The sequence below is a fragment of the Zootermopsis nevadensis genome, unplaced genomic scaffold (assembly GCF_977971745.1).
Source record: "Zootermopsis nevadensis isolate Lab colony 2312 unplaced genomic scaffold, Znev_1.0 Znev_ptg000008l, whole genome shotgun sequence".
In the NCBI taxonomy this organism is placed as follows: domain Eukaryota; kingdom Metazoa; phylum Arthropoda; class Insecta; order Blattodea; family Termopsidae; genus Zootermopsis; species Zootermopsis nevadensis.
In genome coordinates, this window is record NW_028259140.1 from 544,725 (window position 1) to 564,674 (window position 19,950).

The 19,950-nt window shown below is 44.7% G+C and overlaps 2 protein-coding genes across 5 annotated transcripts in view; one reads left to right on the forward strand and one right to left on the reverse strand.

Moving 5' to 3' along the window:
- kn (EBF transcription factor knot) overlaps positions 1–19,950 on the reverse strand; it is a 135,147-nt gene that overhangs the window by 75,667 nt on the left and 39,530 nt on the right. The gene's annotated exons all lie outside the window — the stretch shown is intronic.
- Positions 1–19,950, forward strand: part of LOC110828138 (protein PBDC1) — a 232,616-nt gene that overhangs the window by 69,447 nt on the left and 143,219 nt on the right. Inside the window, exon 2 of the mRNA XM_087344781.1 lies at positions 17,860–17,977. The gene's annotated coding sequence lies outside the window, so the exon portion shown is untranslated. The remainder of the gene's footprint in view (positions 1–17,859; positions 17,978–19,950) is intronic.

Genomic DNA, 19,950 nt, shown 5'->3' on the forward strand with positions numbered 1-19,950 from the left:
CTGAGTTACCATAGCAACGGTTGTGATAATTTGTGCATAGACAGTCATAAATATTGGGCTCATGTCGTAAAGATTCTTTGCAATGATGAATAGCAGTGAATGGTAAGGCCGTGTCCAGAGATGAGGTAAAGTTTTTAAAATCTGAAACGTTCATGAACCCCGACATGGACTCCATCTTGGCAGTCTCGTTTCCCCGCCGTATTCCCGGCCGATTCTTTGTTTTTGCCAGGGTGATGTATGGCCAAAGTGTGGGCACAGTTAATGCACTGTGGCCCATCCTCTCGCTGTTTATGGTAATGATAGCAAATTAAGCGAACACGCTTTGAGACATTGCACATACACTGAGAAGATATCTGTTCAGAGCGCGCAAAAAGTGTTGCAGGAACGCCACATAAATCTTAATCGTGCATGCATTTCCTCTGCTTGCAGATAATCTTCTGCTCTAGGAGCATAACAAATCACTTGCTAAAACGAGAAGATAAGAAGATGAGTTCGTGGCTGTTAAATGTAAAGGGAAGACAGATTGATTATTCAGAAGTTTTATGAATGACACTGAATATTTGTGGCGGAGTTTGAGAGGAGTAGGGAAAAAGGTGAATGAATTAAGAACAGTGGCTTGGGCGTGGGGGAAATGAAAAATTTACGGGTTGACTGGTCCGTGGTGCGATTTAGTGAAAAACGTGATGGTATTAAAAGGTCAAAGTGTTTCATGGCCGAATAACTAGAAAGCTTGTATCATATTTTCTCATTAAAATTCTACATGCATTTCTTGTTTGTAGGCCTACCATTTCATCCCCTGTTGAAGTTATGTATACTTTATTAATTTCGAAATCCATGTTTGGACGCGGTTCATGCCCCAGCATTTTGGAAAGGGTCATACAGTGGATTTTCTTTTAAATTCCTTGGACTGAGGTTGGAGTCGGGATTATGGATACGAATTATCGCAAATCTGGCTGATGAACCGACGCGATGTTATGTCCATGAACCGTAGTTTTGTTTTAATACCAACCAGTAATTTTTAATACAAGCAAAACAAGAAGGCTGTTGGGGGAAGGGAATTTGTCTTATCCCGAGGGAATTTAAGAGCCGGGAACAACAGACTAAAGATGTCGTCTCCTTGTTCTCTTTTAGCGCCTAATTAGCTTGGCCTGAGTTAAGACCCCAGCAGCACAGAAGAAGAGGGAAAGTGTGCGACGTGCGACGTGCTGGCACGTCTATTAATTTTTCTGAAGTAATTGACTCGGTTCAGGAACCGAAACAAGGAAATATTAATTTATTGAAATTCTTGCAGGAATTAAATTCAGCAAATGCTGAGCTCAAGGTCGAGTGGAGCTTCACCTCCACTCCCCCATACGTCTTCATGGCATGACATGGCATATTAAGTACCGCGGACAACTTTACTTTCGATCAACTCAGAATCTTTTTCTCTTCTGGGTCATGTCTAAGAACCTAAAGATCTTATAATTAATTGGTCGTCGCAAAACTATTTAACATTTCATTTTATATGCATAAGGGCGTTGAACTTTATCTGTCGTTCTAATGCTTAACGAAAAGATTAATACTTGATATAAATCGAAGGTGTCTTTCTTGTGGGTTGTAGCGCAGTGTAGTCTGGTTGAAGTTTACTGACGATTCGCATGTCTTTGCTGCCTCCATCATCAAGGCGATTTTCATGAACTTAATTTTACGATGTTAGGGTAGGAGGGCCGAAAGACGAGACCAGTTGGGGGCATCAGACTCGTAGATATGAGGGTATAGGAAAAAGCGATTTTCATCCTTGGAAGCTCACTGATTACCACCAGCTTCTCAAGCTTCACAGGTTACGTGTTTCAGAAGACGAGAGTTTTTCGCATAATTTGTTCGGGAGTTTGCGAAGACAAAGCACGTTAAAAGTGGGAAAGGAAGATTTGGAGGAGACGCATAAAAAGATAAAGACGAGGTGAAGGAAGACGGGAAACAGGCACATCGTAGTCCGTGGACGCCATTTGTTGGTTCTCCGGGGTGCACTTGCCCGCCGGCAAACGGCGTGAGAATTGCCCGGAGCGGTTTGCTCTCGTAAATAAAGCAGGCGGCTACCGCAGTAACAGGACCGCCCGCGTTTCCTGCCCGGCCTAATTTCATTCTCCGTACGCGTCCCTTCTGTAAGAGAAATTGCGAACCAGGGCGAATTTTTCGCAAATGCAAAATCGTGCTTCGTCACTGACGGACACAACCCGAAGTCGCGACCCAACTTCAGCGCGCGGGCTTCTCTGTGCTGTGACGAACGTGCGCAGACACATGAAGCTCCACGCTTGAAACGCCTCGGCACTAGCGACCAGCTTCACGCTTCGTCCGCCTTTACGTCGAAGCACCTCAGTCTTTTCAGTCTGTCTGCATTGTTCGGACCCGCAACCGCCACTGCTATTGGCGTCAGACCCCCCGCGCGACTCAGGGGTGTTATTGAGTACATCGCAGGACACGGTAAATTAGATTTAAAACTCTTCTGTACCATCTTTTTCCTCCTCTGGCTTCTCGTGACGTCAGGAGCAGCGTAATGTCGGACTCGGTGCTATAAACTGCAGTATTTACGGTGTCTGCAGGCTGGATTTCTGTGACTCGCTGACCATATCTTCGTCAGTGGCGATTTCTGTCGGCTCAGCTCCTAGGGCGATCGTTCTTACAAGATGGTCGCCTCGCAGTAGGATTAGTGCAGTTATTTGTATTCGGAGGGAAATTGGTTCAAATCTTGTTCGCCGTAATTCCAAGGCTAACGTGACGTATCGTGGTTTTCCTCGCCGATTGTATTCGAATCCCGATGAAATCTTGATAGTTATTTATGTTGAGCTACATGTTTCGCCCACACTCGGTCATCGTCAGTTTCGATGTGTTCTCCTCGGTCACTTGTTCCTTCTACATGGTCTTCTCATCCTCTACTGTGCGCGGAGATCTCGTCAAATTTATTGCCAGTCTTCAGTCTGTGGCGTAATTAAGCATTTTTTATTTATTATTTTCATTCATGTGTGCATATTTACCCCACATGGGGGAGGCAACGGGCGCATACAGAATTTTATTAGGGAATCCTTCTGGAAAACGATCACTGGCCAGACCAAGAAGGAGATGGGAGGATAACATTAAGATGCATCTTAGGGAGGTGGGCTGTGAGGATGGTAAATGGAGGTAGCGGGCTTTGGTGTTGGACCTACGGGTTCTGCTACCAAGGGGTTAGTTAGTAAGTTAGTGCATGTTTACCAACACATCGTTTCGTGTAAGTTCGTTATCCATGCGCTAAAGTGGAACCCGCCACTGGATCCCGGGTTTCTGAGTCTAGTAAGGCCACGTTCACAGACGCCTAATGAAGATGGACAAGTAAGCTGAGCTGGAGGGAGCTCAATACGTCCCCTGGTGCTACATACGTACGTACGTACATACACAAGCGATACGAATCGCTGTAGCAGATTGACAACTCAGAGGACGCTTCCTGTGTAAGTTATCAGCTTTGTTTCCCCGTGATTCCTGTGTCTTCCACCTGTCACACATCACGATACCGGCGTTGTCCATGCAATTTTTAAATCGGCTGATTTCTGGCGCGTCACAGTATCCGTGGGATTCAACTTGGCAGTGCAGCTGTGCCTTCATGAAGCGACTTTCTCTGGAGAGCGACAAATATTGCTCGCCGGATACCAGCAAATCCCCAAGCAAATGATTTACAGCGGAAGTCTATAGATTATTCAACTCCGCGTTACCTAAGTTAATGGCGATTCGAGTCAGCTGTGTGTTCCAGTACTGTTCACCTGTAAATGACTTAAATGCGTGGAGGAGGTTGTTTCTTACAAGCCGGCAGTCGCCCACGCGGTCAAGAAATTCCCCGACTGTCATGGAAACCGATGGTTCGTTGCTGTTTACAAGAGGTCAACCACCGATTTCTATCTTGAGCCATCCCAAACTACTTGAGATCCGAAGATTTCTGTTTCCTGGGTTGTTGCGCCGTGTAGTTAGTCTGGTAGATGCCCACAAACGCTACCTCTATCATCGCCCTGATGATGGAGGCAGCAAGGTCCTCTGAAACGTAGGTAAATATCTACCAGAATACACGGCTCAACAACCCAGAAGACAAAAAATTTTCAGAGTCACCGCCGTGGAAACCTCAAATCCTACTTGAGATCTACTTTAATATTATTCTTGCATCCATTTCTTTGCTTTCCAAGTGATTATTCCTTCAGTTTTTGACGAATATTTTGGGTGGTCTTTTTCCCATCTTTCATGTTGTACAAAGCAGCGATTAGTTTACTGTGACTGTCATGAACTCCTGCGATATTTGGAAACTGGGTCGAGCGGACGAGCGAAATATTCTGTTTCCATATCAGTGCCATTTCATCGGCTGCCGTCTGCGTTCATTTAGCGCCGAAACGTCGGTTGAGTCTCTGAACAGCAACGTCGCGGATATTTTCTTACCGCATTCCCGTTTATAACAAGTCGAGTTCAGGAAGAAAAGTGTTTCAGACTTTAAGCCTGGTCCCTAGACGCGTTGTGACCGCCGCGTATTGAGAACCTTACATTTTCCATTTCTCATGCGGCTTTGCACCATAAATCATAGATTTCGAACCTCTAGGACCTCTCACCGCACTTCACCACGCGGTTCCCAGGTCGGCGTGTTCGTCCCCCCGTTCGCAAATAGACTTCCTTATCTGATGCAGTTCTACGGAACTCGGCGCCCACAGGTGAGGGAGTTGGTTCGCTCGGGCAAATTCACTGGCAGTAAGAACCGTTTCCTAAATAGAAATTGAATTACTTGCAGGACAAGACGAAGTAACACGTGTTAACTGTTCCTTCAGAGTTTTTAAGTAAACTATTTTGCGTGCAAGTTAACGGTAGCCGTGAGAAATGGGAAAGATTTCGCTGATCTTTGTAACTGGCTTGCTTAAATCTGTAAGTACTCGGTAACTATATGTAACACCTGCCTCAACGTTGAACAGCGGTTCGTGCGTGTAACACATTTTTTTAGTAGATATATATCTCGGAATAAAGAGCAATACATTTCTTAAAACGTTATGAGGCGTCCAATCTGTGTGAGACAGTCGCGTGTTTGACTGAGGTAAGAAAGATAATTATATTTGCTACAACATTTAAATCAGCGTCGTCCTCTTGTGACATTTCTACCAATAGGGAATATTTTATATAAACGAAATTCATAACTAATTAAACCTACTTTCTGGAAATGGCGTTTCGTCCACATGAGCTTTGACTAGGGACTTCTGAAATTACTTAATTGTACTTGTTTCGGAGCATTTATAATCGTCACCGCACCGTGATATTAAATTTCAGTGAAATATCTTACCAGTGATCACACACTGTGAGTTGGTATTTCTGAATCAGCGACATTTATGTCTACTTTGGGCTACACCGACTGAGTGTCAGCAGGGCCTCTCTGGGGGAACGGGACGAGAGACAGACCGACAGACAGAGAGGCTGGATCTCTTGTCTGATGATTGTGAAAAAGCTATTGAAATAATGTCGTTCACATAAAACCGATTAGTGACACTGGTTCATGTTCTCTGCCAAACACTTTCGCTCAATAGGGTATAGTGACACCGGGACATGGACCCCATGGAGGGTCGCACGAGGCAGCGCCTGCTGTGCGACGTCTGGGCTCAACAGAACGCCGTCAAACAATACATTTACTTGCTCGTCTCTCTCTCTCTCTCCAGTGTTCTTTGTCTACGGGCTCCAGCCAATTTGTTGATTTTTAATTCAGCGGAGAATGCGAATAATAACTAATCACTTCTGTCAGCTGGGACAGAGACTCAGTTCCCCCCAAATTATATTGGTTCGTTTTTTTTGCGTACGAAGGAATCATCCATGACAGCGTTTCGTATCCGATATCGCAAATGTCCTCTTCACCATTTTTTTTGAGGGGAGGGGAGACTGCTAACTACGTAATGCAACGTTTTTCACTTAAAAATTATTCATCTGCTCAAGAAATTCCCTGCTATTATTATAGAACCGTAAGATTCATTACCGTGTTAAACAGTGTATTCTGTTCTCAGTCAGTAAACACGCCTATGTCTCGAAGGTCCATTTGAACGAAACCAACATATCCCATCGCGCATAGCTCTCGTGTGCCCGTTATTGTTTCCGGGTCCATGTCCCCCGCATCACGGGCTAGGATTTGAACTGCAGTGGCGCGTGATAACTTCTCTTTAAACCAAACAGCAGTTACCAGGAAGCGTCGATTTTATTACCATAATAATGTTTTATGAAGAGTAGATAGAAATAATGAAGCCCCTGGTTGTGTTTCTCCGTTTTCCTATTACTGTAACCCTCTTAGGTCTAAATATTTTCCTCAGTGACATTTCAATGTTAAAAACATTTGTAGTAGCAATTTTATTAAAATACGACAGATATTTTATGTTACTCATTTCGTAGATTTCCCTACGAAGCTTTAAATAGTGTCGAATTCTGTGCCAAGTGATAATGTACGAGCCGGGAAGAAGATGCCGAGGCCTATTTAGAGATATCTTAGTCTTTGGATGTTGAGAACGAGCTTTTGTAGACGAAAACTCGGACTAGCCGATGTAGCGTGCCAGACTCGCTGAGATAGCCTGCTGAGTGTGTGTGTGCGCAATACGTGGCGTGGCCTACAAGTACATTGACATGGACCCATCCAATCTAATCAATTTTAAGTTGTTTTCCCCCCTCCCCACCACTCACTCTGAAGAGGTGCCCCCTCCCCCCAATTCAGTAGCATATGGTAGATGGGCGAATTGCGATGTCGTGCGTGTTTCGTTGGAATACATTATAGTCAGTGCAATTCCGCGCAGCGGAGCGTGGGACGTGTGAGACACGAGAAGCGTGCAAACACTGCCACAGGCCCACCCAACCTTTGTATTTTTAATTTCCGATTATCAGTGATATCAAGAGAGCGTCGTGTGTCGGATTCTGCTGTTCTGAAGAACACGGGAGTTGAGATGAAGAAGGCACTCGGCCATCCAATTAGTGGGCGGATGCAAAGCGGACGCCGCTCTAGGCATCGCTTTTTCCAGTAGCTCTCGCACAAAGAACGGGATGGCGACTGATCGGAGCTGCGTCCAGCTCTTCAACAAATTTGTTCTCGTTCAATCCACGCGTCTTCCATCTGTTGGCGGAGCGCGACCAGCGGCAGGCACTTCGCCCTGATTAGATTGATTGGAGCAGTCTCGTGTCCTTTCCTCTCCTCTCCTCCCGTACGCCCCGTTATTAAGCGCGTTTCATTCAAATAAAATGAAACAAATGGCTTCTTTCTGTGTAGCAGCAATCCTCGTGGTACGAAAATAACTTCTCTCTACCTTACTCTCGATTTCATTAGGTGTAGCATTTCGCCGGTAAAGTTAACCGCACGAAGGAGAAATTTCCAGCCTTTAATGAAGCCCGAATGTTCATCTCCGTGCTCACGACAGCCCACCATTGGTCTCTGTTCTGAGCTAACTGAGTTAATCTAGTCCATATCCTGATGCTAAATTTCCGTAAAATAAATTTTAACACTTTTTGTTGGTACATGGAATTTGAAAAGCAGAAAACGTGATTCACGTTTGTACTCCCAGGAAGACTGTGGCAGTTAAAGTGTCGGGGAGACGTAGCTGTAAACTTCGAAACTGCCACGTGAGATCACTTTGCTTTAGTCCCGCGACTGATCAACCCTCCCAGTTAGTTTTACCGTCTGGGGGGGGGGTGTTCCATCTTCGACAATCAGGGCCTCGAATGAGCTGGGAAGTAGATGGGGTGGCGAGGTTGAAGGGCCGGGAAATTCGACCACGCAGAAAATCACCCGGAAGAACACGAGTGTCAACACTGCAGTTGCCCAAGCAAACAGAATCCGAACAAAGCCCGGTGGAGCAGAGTAGGACTTCTGGGTCCAGACTAAAAAACCAAACGAAATGACGTCTTGTAGTGAGTGACACAGCGGGTTGCTGGCTCGGAGGCTGGTATGTGATGCCACGCGCGTGAGTCTGTTCGCCATGACGTCCACACCAGGGTAACACCGAAACTCTGCTTCTTGGAAAAACGCGAATGAACGATGTGACATTTAAATGGGCCTTAAGGACCCGAGGCATTATCGACTTATATATCTGGCCAGGACGGGGTTCAGTGGCGGGCCGATGGACGTCAGAGTTACGTAACATTCAGGACTGTCAGGATGACTGTTGCATGGAGCTGGTATCTCGAAACACATCTCCAGCAGACTGTACTGCCTTAATTTCGTTCTGGCAAACAAAACACTTAGGCAGTTAAAAGAAAAAGGGACGTAAGATATGCTTATCCCTAGTGGATTTAACTCTGTTACGACTTGCAAGTTCGGTGCAATCACAGTCCTTGGTATGTGCCGAGACTTCTCTCTCTCTCTCACACACACACACACAGAGCTATTCCATTTCCCACAATTCCCTACTAAACAAACAATAGACACTTGCGTTCCCTCGCCACCATTTTCCCTTATCTCAAAGTTTCCTCGCGAGTCGTTGTTTCGCCCCAACACTAATACTGCAACACCAAATCAGCTGCTGTTTACCGGGTCTCTACTTAATCTTCATTCTCTTTCTTTGTCTCTCTCTCTCTCTCTCTCTCTCATTTTCCTTACTTGTTTACAAGTTTTCCAGCTGTTGGTCCCAGGCACAGCTATCCTTGCACAAAGCGAACCTCGCTTAAAATAAAGGAGAAGCAACATTGTTATTTTGTGGTGTTTTGCAAGAGAATACAAACTGTGTTTTGGGGGGGGGGTTAATGAACAGTTTTTGAAAACGGGGCGGCCTGCTCTTATATCAGGAGTCCAGCCAGAAATTCGTTTTATGTTTTGCTTCGTTAGGACCCAAGAAAACGAAATGGGTGTACTCTGCATTAGGGCGAGCTAATTAAAGAAGTAAGGTCTGCCGGTCATCTAACAGACAGGGGGAAATGAGAAATGCACACAAAATTTAATTATAAAAACCCCCAACGTAAGAGGTCAGATGGGAAGACAAAATGGAAATGTTTCTCAAGTAACCAGGGTGTGTGAATTTTGTCCACATTCGTAAGGGGCAAAGGAATTCATTGGCCAGCTGAGCAACTGTCAGTTTCCGAAGATCCATATATTTTGTGTGGTGATGGGTTTTGTAAAAATAAAACCCGACAGAGCACGAACTGCGTTTGATTACGTTAGAAACTAAGTTTACCCGGAGACGACGGCGATGTGTTGCTTGGTCAGGGGTATCGCACACCTCGTGGGGCGGTGATAGATGAGCGTGATGATGATTAGCGAAGAAAAAACCCGGGGAACTCGGAGGAAACCTTCCTCCTCCGGTGACACGCCCTCCGCGACGAACCTAACGACGTCGGGTCTCGGCGGTCCGACGCCGCCCTGAGCCTGACTAAAACTTGAGGACGAAATCTTGCTTAGGATTGTGTTAGAACGTAACTACAGATTTTGTACGACACTTTCGCCTGTTACCGACTACAGACTTGTCGACTGTGTGGTGATATCTGATCAGTTTAAAGTTGGAGTACATTAGGAAATTATTGTGGAATTATTAATCAAGCGTCGCTAGGAGGGATTTAATATCTTCGTAGAACTTGCGCTTATTATTGCGTTGGTAGGCCTGGACGTGGCTTATCACGGTTCGTATCTCTCGCGGCAGATGGGCTCTTCGCTGCCTCTAATTACGTAGGTACATCCATTACTAGCTGATGGTGTCCGCGTACAATCACCAGTTAACTATTAATGACGAGCAGAGTGGCGACGACTTGTGCTCCCCCCCCGGCTACAGGAGGAACATGCACAATTACTGATATAAAAGAAACGGACCTCCAGAAGTGAAATTGGACGGCGGTCACGTGATTTATTGTACGTATGTGCGGGTAGAACAGGAAAATGAATGATTCTCCGTCCTCACTGGGTGACTCAAAAAACAGCTGACTGTACAGCTCAAGAAACTAGCAGACTGAAGTAGCGGCTGATTAACCAATTAACTAACGAACTGTGAGGCACACACTCTTTACTGAGTACAAGATGGCAGGTCTGAAGAGCCCTGCTATTAAAACGGATTTTCGGCATGCTTCCTGAAACAGTTCAGTTTGTCCACAGGGTCACAACATAATTAATACCCATTTTAATATTATACTCTGATATAAGCCAGTGTCGTCTCTACTCCAGGAATTTCCCAGCTTAACCCATGATAGTTTCTTGTTTTTCACGTTGATGTTAGACTTTTAGCTTCACAATGAAGAATTTACTTCGTGCAGAGAGTCATTAAGGGTGGAAAGACTGAGGAAAAACTGTCAGGATGGCAGGCAACAGCGGAGATTCGAAGCAGGTACCTTCTAATTCGTCACTACTGATGGGAAGGTTCTATGAATGATGTAGGAATCATGAAGGCAGAGTTTTACGCGCTTATCTTGTGTCAACTGTTTTCGTGAGTAGTTGCTCCGGGAGACAATGACGCACTGCGAATATAGTTAAGATCGCAAAGAAAAGGAACGGCATGGACACAGAATTGTAGTGGAAATCTTTCGGAGTGCCGAAATCAGAATGAGGCCGGGATTACCATGGGTCTCTGAGAGATGGGGTGTGGCCGGATCGCGTGGAGAGGCGATACTGGACCTCGCTCAGGGGCAGTTAGGAAGGAAGCCTCTCTCGTGTCCGTCCCTTCTCTGGGCGCTGCACCAGGTCTCCGTACACGTCAGCCGTTAATAAATATTGATGCGCTCCCAGGATGCTGGCGTCTTCATCTCAATCCGCCCGTCTCTTTCACCCCATTGGCCACTTCACTTCCGGAAAACGAACAAAACAAATTGCAGTCGTTGGACGGGACAAGGAGGATGTTCTTAGGAGCGGACAGCTTCCGGACGTTTTGAAGTTCCCGTAAGTTCTTGTGTCGTGTCTTCGGCTGAACCACTAGACGTAATTGGATACCTTGGCAACATAAACCGGTCGTGTTCCGCATTTTGGATGGGCCGCAGTTCAGACTCGGTGGTAGGCTGGCAAGCTCAGTGTATGTGCGTATGCACGCACGCACGCATGCTGTGGGGGCGAGTGACGCAAAGAAGCTGAGTTGTCTCTGCCTATCACTTCAATAGTAAAGTGACGAAATTATCCCTTGCCGAGCACAGAGAGAGAGAGGGGGGGGTATCTGTTACCTTCTCTGTCATCTCTCTATTTATGTCTTTTTCTTCTCCTTTTCTACATGTTCTCTCACTCTCTCCCGTTCTTTTATATTTCCAATCGAATTCCTGTCCCCCTACCATGGTTCCATTACCCACACTCCTTCCCGACCCATCCATCTGCCCCATACTCAGTGGATCAGCTTTCAATGGCAGCCATTATATACTACCAGGCACTGCAGTCAGAACACACAGCGTGCCTAAAATACGGGGCTGCCGGCTTCATTATTATTGATACAAAATTTCTATGAGCAATGCATTCATATCATTATTCAGAAGCCCCAGCTTTGCATTGCAGAAATTCGTGTTTGAAATGTAGATATTTTGTAGTGTCGAGTGATGTTATGTTCCCTTTTTTGTACTTATTTGTGTAAATTATATCTGGGATGAAAACATCGATGTTGATCATCCTGGTTCTCGTAGCTGTTTATTTATAAGTAAATGCCAACGTTTTAGAGGGACTTGCTGCCTCAGTCTTCAGCCACATCCCACAAGACACCCATCTTAACCCCTGTTTTTATTCAACGATAGAATCCTCATACCAAATATGTCTTCGTTAAATCACCAACTCAGGCAACATCTAATTCATTAACTACTCAGTCACTCCCGCTCAATCGATCGAGCTGTCACCTGTTTTTCACTCCATTACTTGTCACTCGTCAGTCATTCTCTGTTAGCCACTCGTAAAGAATTGTTAAATAGTCAAGTTTAGTCACGCTGACAATGAAATTACCTTCTGAAGAATTCGGTAGACAGTCGTTGTCTTTCTATCCAGAGAAACTCTAGATTTATCCCATCATTTCACTTTGATGTGTGTTTGAAATAACACAATGGCTTGTCTAAACTCTCATCGCAAATCGTTAAAAGTCTGGCCAAATCCTCTGATAACACTGTTGCACCAATGTGGCCCCCTCTCGACACAAACAGTCCCTGATTGTTGTCTTGACAACAGTCAGTTGGAGCAAAGCTTTGCCCTTTTCATCCACCACAAATCATCATCACCTTTTAATAAACCGTTTGTAACAATAACACACTCGTTTATAATAATATTGTTTTCGATTGCATAATATTTGCAAACGAAATAAAATGTCGGATTCAGGAGCAAACGAATGCAATTTAATGCTGATCGTAGCAGCATGAATGAGTGCAAATGAGCGACTCTTGATAGTAGAATCGATGAATCGATTGCTACTCTATTCATAATACTGCCTGCGCGTACCGTAATAAACACACAATACCAGTTGATGATCGACCAGAACGCCTGTGTACGATGGAAAATTGATGATGACTGAGGAGAGAAGAGATACAGGCTAGGTGGTGATGCCAGAAAGCGTGGTCATAATTGAGCCGAACACAATGGGCCGTCATTTGCACACGTCAAACGCCCGTGTTAGCTCCAAGTTGACAGAATAACGTAATTGAACGCTGCAGATGGAGCAGGTAAGAACTTGATGCGCGCGCAATACCCCTCCCACGCCTCCATTTATAGTTGCTAACAAACTAACTGACAGGGTAACCAACAAAACATTTAGACAACTAAGTAAGATTTGAGGTTTTCACGGCGGTACAGCTCAGAAGACGGCCATCTTCGCTTCAATAACCGGCTGATTTACCAGTTGGGTAAGTCACAAAGTTGCGTTAACAACTGTTTTCGAAACATGAATGTTGTTCTCTTATGTGGGCTGTACATTTAAAATTCTGTGCGTCGTATTTTCGTATTCCGAGCATTGACGCTGTATGGACTTGCAGGTGGTGAACTACCAACGTTTGGGAGAAATCTACTGTTCAATTTTCGGCTCTGGACGTGGAAAACATTATATTTCTCCTCAACTTTGGTATCTACCTCAAATTTCTCATGGCGTCGCCACCCAGAAGACCAGTATCGGCATTTTCGGTACAGTGAGAACCTCGGGCTCAAAATTTCATATGCATTTCTTGTTTTTATAATCCAAACTGTGATCCCAACCCATTTATTCAGTGTTTTTTTTCTGGATAAATTTTTTGTTTGTTTGTACAACATGTACAAATATTTTGATTGGGTGTCCAGACAGTTTTAAAGTCTGCATGACAGTGTTAATAATCTTGGAATTGTTAAATCGTTCCTGCTAACGAAACATAACATTTTGAAACGTGTTCGTGATACCGAAGGGAACATGACTGGCAGTTTGGGTACGAAGGTCTCTCAGTAGCAGCGATGATGTACTGCAAACTGATCATCAGGTCATTAATTAATTGTTCTCCCTTCTCCTCCCTGTACCGCAGCTTCCAACGGATTCAAAACTCAATCACCGTGATTCAATTTCTGACATTACCTCCCTTATTCTCCTCCTACAACCACCAGCATCACCGCGAAATCCACCCCTAACCGCGTACAGCGGGTTATTAATATACCCATAGACTGCAAGAAAACTCGTGATGACGTCTCAATCCTCAGCGTGTGGTACAGTCTCTGCGACAAGCTAGTACCCCGATCTGCCATCGCGAAGATCGCGTGGAACTGCCGACATTACTAGCCTTTTCATAAGTCAGAGCGATCTCTGGTTGTGGCTGCCTCGAGAAAAATGTGAACACGAGCTGGTAAACCTTTGAAATCGCTAAGGCATGTCTTATGTAACGGATAGAGTCATTAAAAGCAAAACTAAGTCCGTTATATACACACACCCGTCCTCAGCATTTACCTGGAGTGACTGAGGAAGAGCGTGACAACTTCAGCAAGGATTTGAACCCAGGATCTCTCAACTGCGAAGTGTTGTGGTAACTACTCTATCAGGTGTATATTATGGGGCCTATGTGTGTGGATATTAAATGGATTAATTGGATAATTCCGTAGTTGTGTCGAAAGTTATCGGTGCGAGAGTGTAAGCGACGTAGGTTCTCCTGGAAATAAGCCCCAATTGATAAGACGCCAAGGAATTATAGTCTGTCAGAGACTGAGACGAAGTGTACCCTCATCCCACGCACTTCCAAATCGACCTAATCCCGCGCCAGCCTCTCGACAAGTCTGCTGTCTTGTAAATCACGATCGCTTCTCCCGCAATTGCCAATTTCATGCTGGATATCATCTTTAAATTGTGACGTAGTTACAGGCCAACAGATGTGAAGGTTCAGAGAACCGTCCCATAAATTAACATCAGCTTCTCAGCTCCCGATCTCAGCGTTAAGTTACTCTGTGCACTTCGTTCTAATTTGACGGCTTATCTTACGAAGGCAAAAGAATGAATGGAATGTGCTCCACTTTCAAACGCGTTCTTTATGATGAGGCCTCTATCTCATGTCCCATGTCTATACTGTGTTGCCATTTCTCGCTTTGTATGAGTGTGAAACTTGGTTTACTACCAGAAGGCATGAACATAAGTTGGCGGAGATCAGGAAACCTGAGAAATTTGTGTAATAATGAGCTACATAATCTGTGATCGTCAAATCAAGGATGGTGCAACATGAATGAGAGAGATTCATTTTGAAAACTTCAAGGGAAAAGCTACGTGCTAGACCTAGACGAAGGAGGTAGAGTGAGTGTGGACTTTCGGGGGACTTTGGATATTGAACAGTCGCGGGATGTCGTAAAGACGGTTATGAACTTCAGGACACCCTAAAATGGTAGGAGAATTTCGAAAACCTGAGCTACTGTGAGCTTCCTAACGAAGAGCAAATCTCGTGTTGACAGAGTTCATAAACGGCAGAGCTGCTGTATGTATAGACATAAATATTTTGTTTACAGAGCTGATTTCTCCATCACATGTTACTCCGCGCATGCTCAAAATGGCATTTAGAGTGAGCCTTGCCAGGAAATTGAGCAGTGTGACAGGTTTTCGTGGTTTTACTCATTGTATTCAAGCGAAAGCCGGAATAGTACTGGAAGATCCCATCGCTTGGGTACAGACGACAGGTTTTGGTTTGGTCTGGACGCGGTGCAGAGTTTCCGTCCGGCCTTGCATGCGAGGTGAATGTAATTGGCATCGGCTTCCAATGCGTTCCTGAAAGACTGCGTGATCAATAGGAAATCCGTACAGTAATGAGTTATTAGCTAATGACAAGATGAGTTAGTAATCAAGTGACTAAAAGAGATACGTTGTTACTGATAGACGAAGATGTGTTTACCCGAGCCAGCGTCATTAGTAATTTGTATCGCAATCAGACCGATAATCTGCGCGGCCCCACGCGGGGTCTCGAAGGGCATCTGGCCGATGGTTACATAACTTTGTAACTGTGGGGGTGGGGGGTGGACTTGTACAGCCAAACTGTTTTAACACACGTGTAAGGTAAACAGCTAAAGGTGGATTTGTTTTACGTGCAAACACCGTTTGAAAGGGAACATATTAACCTCGGCACTCGGCAAATGATGGACATGCGATCGGATAAGGGATCTTGTCTGTTCCAAGATTGGTCTTCGGTCGGGATTCGAACCACGGACCTCAGAACGTAACCAGAAACAGTCACTTAGTTAGCACTGCAGCGTAAGACAAATGCATGAAATGAAGAAACTGTATTTGTTTTTGCGAATTACGTAATTACTTAGCTTAATTACAGTGGCTTGCTTCCCTTCACGAAAGGAAAATTTTGTGAAAAACCATTTAAAAGTCTGGCTGAATTGGGACTGGCTAGTAGGAATCCGGAAGGAGATAAAAGTGGATCACTTTCTTAAAAGGGAAAAGAAAAGTAGAGATTAGGTTATTCCATTTCTTGAAGAAAGAGCTTTGATGGCTACGTTTTGGAATTACTAGGCTGATGAATATAAGACGAAGTGGAACGCGCGGCTAGTACCGTAGCCTGAGAGGTTTTCTTGTTTCTGCTGGCTTAAGATATTCGTTGCCGTGGACACAGTTGAATCAAGTCCACAGCCTCTTACCGTAAGGTCACTTTAACATTGTTCTCCCACCTGCATCTTGGACCCCGAGTTGTCTGTTATTCGGCAGGTGGATGAAGAATCGTGTGTCAGTACGCCCTTAACATTCCCGTCGAGAGATAACGGAATATGCTATCCAGCATGCAGATTCGCTTACGCTGAATTATTGGCATGCGCCCACTTCATGACGTCATAGCGGCTGTCCCATCAGAAGGGGGGGGGGCTGATGGACGAGGGTGCACGGTTCTGGTCCCAGGTGGTGCATGCCAGGCCTGGGGTCGCCAGGGAGATGGAATGACTCCGGTCCTCGCGCCGACGACTTAATTATGCATGGTAATTGGTTTGCGTTAAGTGGTGATGGGACACGGGATACCATGACGTGCGGCTGGCGTCCGAACGGCGTTCCCACAGTGACGTCCCGTCTTCTGACCCCAGTGCTGGAGCAGTGTTCGGCCATTTTACGAAGTTGTATCACGTGCTCGAGGTACTGTGATGTCTGCTCATCGCGGTAAGAATGACGGGAACTTTCACTTTCTTGAAAGTGACAAGGATAGCATTGTAGTCATGACTACGTTAATGATTAAATAATGAATTAATAAATATAAGTAATGAATAGCAAAATTGAAGCTTTCTGGGGAAATTTATCAACTAAAATTTTCTAGGGTGATGGGCAGCGACGTTGCTCAGCAGAAAGCCATCGTCTGTGGACATCGACTCTGATAATGGAGACAGAAATCGCCTTCTAAAAGTTTGTTTTGTGCCAGAAATTTGCGTGAATTATCATCGGAGACTTTTATTTCAAGTAGACGCAAAATCACGAAAATGTAAAACTTGTAGTTGCCGCTGCTAGACTACCTCAGAGCGCAGTGACAAATCTTTCGCTAAATTTCGTTTGTTAATTAATTAACCCATGAACCACACTTTAAGTTTACTACGCAAAGACTTTTAAATGTTTCTTTTGTTGTATCAAGAATGTTCTTGTCTGACCTCTTTAAGTTTGATGAATTGAATTTTAAGTTATAAATTTATGACGTAGGAGACGAAAGAAGCAGCGAGTGAATGAGAAGGAGAAACGTAGGTGGAGGAGGTGAGGGGAAGATGGAGTAATGAAATTCGTGTACTGTATGGCAATCGACGAAATTGCTAATCGATCCAGGGATAAAAACTTGTAGGTCTCTTTCCCGAAGCCTACCGTAAGGCTGGCCAAAGCTCACAGCTTGCGTGCGGATGCACTTGCATGTTGGCTACCCGTATGGCTCATCCTGCTAATGGCAGGTCCGGACCGCGAGCCCAGGGGTTCTAAAACGTCTGCTCAAGAAACTTGCCGCTCAAGGCACATTTGCTGACGACGGAATGTCAGAATCGGACCACATACATCTAGGAACGACAGGAACAAACCAGAATTTTGTCTCGCGAAGAAATTGAGAGAAAACTTCGTTCGCGTAATTACTGCATGAATTTAGAAATGTTCGTCTTCGCTTATAATAACTAGAAGTCTTAATATCAAAATACATAGGACTGTAAATCGACTAGGTCGTAATGTTGTGTGGACTTAGAGGTGGATTCCAACGTTTCGGTGGAACATACTACCTACATCTTCAGGGCTCCGGAACGTTGGTATCCACCGACATACTCGCAGGACGTCACAACCCAGCAGACCAACATCGAGATAGTTCCAAGCCTCAGGGCTCGCTAAAAGGAAGAGAATTTCTTGACGAGCCGAGCGTCTGTCAGTTTTCTGAAGGATTTATGTAGTTCCTTGTGAGGCTAATTCTAAACTTATGATTTATTCTTAGTAACTATCTTGTCGCAGAAGTAACTAGGAGGAGACAATTACTGTCATGACTATTGAAAACCGGGATCTCTTTCAGGATCATCGAGAGCTTCCCGCTGGTTCAAGTCACCACTGTGTCTGAGGCTAAGCTACGAAGGCGTATGGGAGGAGTGAAGATAAACTCCATGTATTCCTGTTCTCGGCTCTGCATACCGGTAAGGGGCCAGACTCAAGTACCTGCATGTTTTCTGTTTGTTGTCGCTTAAGTAGGAAAGGATCAGTCTTAATGAAACCCTTTTTTCTGGTCATCTATGCTTAATTGTGTTTCTGTTTTTCGTCGAATCAGTTTTAAAAAAGTATTTCCTTTTTGGTTAAATGGTGACTCATTTCACGATAAAAGCAGATTAATCTTTGACAAATTTAGTGCAATTTAAATTATTTTATTATTAATTTAGGTGTTTATTTAACTATACTGTGAAAGCTAGCCTTGTGTGATTTACCGTCGACTTAACACAGAAGTATTAAGTGATATTGTGAAAAAATTTCTCTCACTGTTTATGAAGCTCAGTTGTTTTATTACGCCGTATGCAATTTCTGTTTGTTTGGGTCCTTTTCAATGTGTGAAATTATGCTCATGTAGAAACTATTACGTATCTGTAAGCTGGATTTAATGTGTGAATGCGTGTCTGGTGCCATGTCCAATGACGCCACTTCCTACTCGACGAGCAAGCAACCTTTTGACCTGATATGTTATTTTAATAAAAAGCACATGGCGGCTGATGTGATTAGTACACGCACCACGGGATTATGCTCTGCTTTTATTGACTGTCCATGACGCGAACGCATGAAATAATTTATAAAATATGGAAAGCGCGTTGAATCCGGTGACAGAAAATTCTCTTGTGGCCTGCCTACTTTACTGTTTTGGTGGAAATCAGTTATTGAAATTTAATGCAAAACTAATTTTTTATAAAACTTGTTATGGACTTTAGGACTAAACGTGTTCCATACAGAAAATATGGCAGATAACCCTTTTGTTTGGTTTGAATCTTGGTGTTCCTCAGCTGATGAATGTGGCAATGTGTTCAGAAGATCATCTGATTCGCTGGCTCGGGTAGCTGTAGAGTTCGTCAGCGTAGAAACAATTACTGTATAAAGGAGTCGAAGTCGCGTGGAAGGACTCGGGACACCCTGTGTTCTGATACGAGTAAGAAACTCCTACCTCCGTGGTTTGTTGAAAGTGTATTCCCAAGGTTGAACACAGGACTTTGAATCACCCTGTATAACGTTGTTCATTATTAGACCTCATTATACTTTTTTTAAAGATCGGAGAAAGATCTGGATTTTTTTACCAGTAGAACCTGCAGATGTGTTCTGAAAAAACTCTTTACACTTCTTTAAAATTTCATTTCGCTGGCTCCACAGGCCACTTCTTTCATCTGAGGCTCTGTTTAAAACAGCCGCAGGAGGAGCGTGTCTTTTCCGCCCCGTCGCTTCCACAGGACGCCAGCCATTAATGATAATGGCTAATATTAATCCATACCAACCCCTTGCCATTAAAAACTGGCGTGAAAAGATTTGTTTAAAAAACGTGTTGCGGGGGACGAACTGGAGGCGGGGTTCCGGCAGCCACCTGCCTGTTCTCGTACCCGAAAAGGGGTACACACGCACACAGTCCTTTTGAAATACCGTATCCCCCCCCCCCCGGCTGATTCGTGCCTACAAAACATTGCTCAATATAGTCATGAGAATTTTGGTGCTGTGCTAGTTCGTCTTTTGCGAAGTGCCCCCTCCCCCAACCCAGACTCCACTCTCCCGAGGACAATGCAAACCGCACAAAGCCACTCGCCGCGTGATTAGCCTGAGGACGCACAACGGACTCACTCGTCCGGAAAACGAAGTGTCTTGAGGAGGAGATGCCACGCGCGCTGGCTAGGTAGTTCGCCAGGTTTCGGCGCAATAACCTGCAACGAATTTCGATACTGAATATTTCGACTGTAGTTTGTGAGGCGAGTTTAATCTTGCTCGGCAGTGATCCACTGTAAACCACGTTTTGTGTGAATTTGAATCTGTTGTTTACCTTCCACCATCTACGTGCCCGAAGCCGAAGCTCGTCTAAATGCTATTTAAGAAATCAGTCCGTACCGCAAAGAAAACAGAGCACTTCGCCAAACCGATGTTTCGCCGG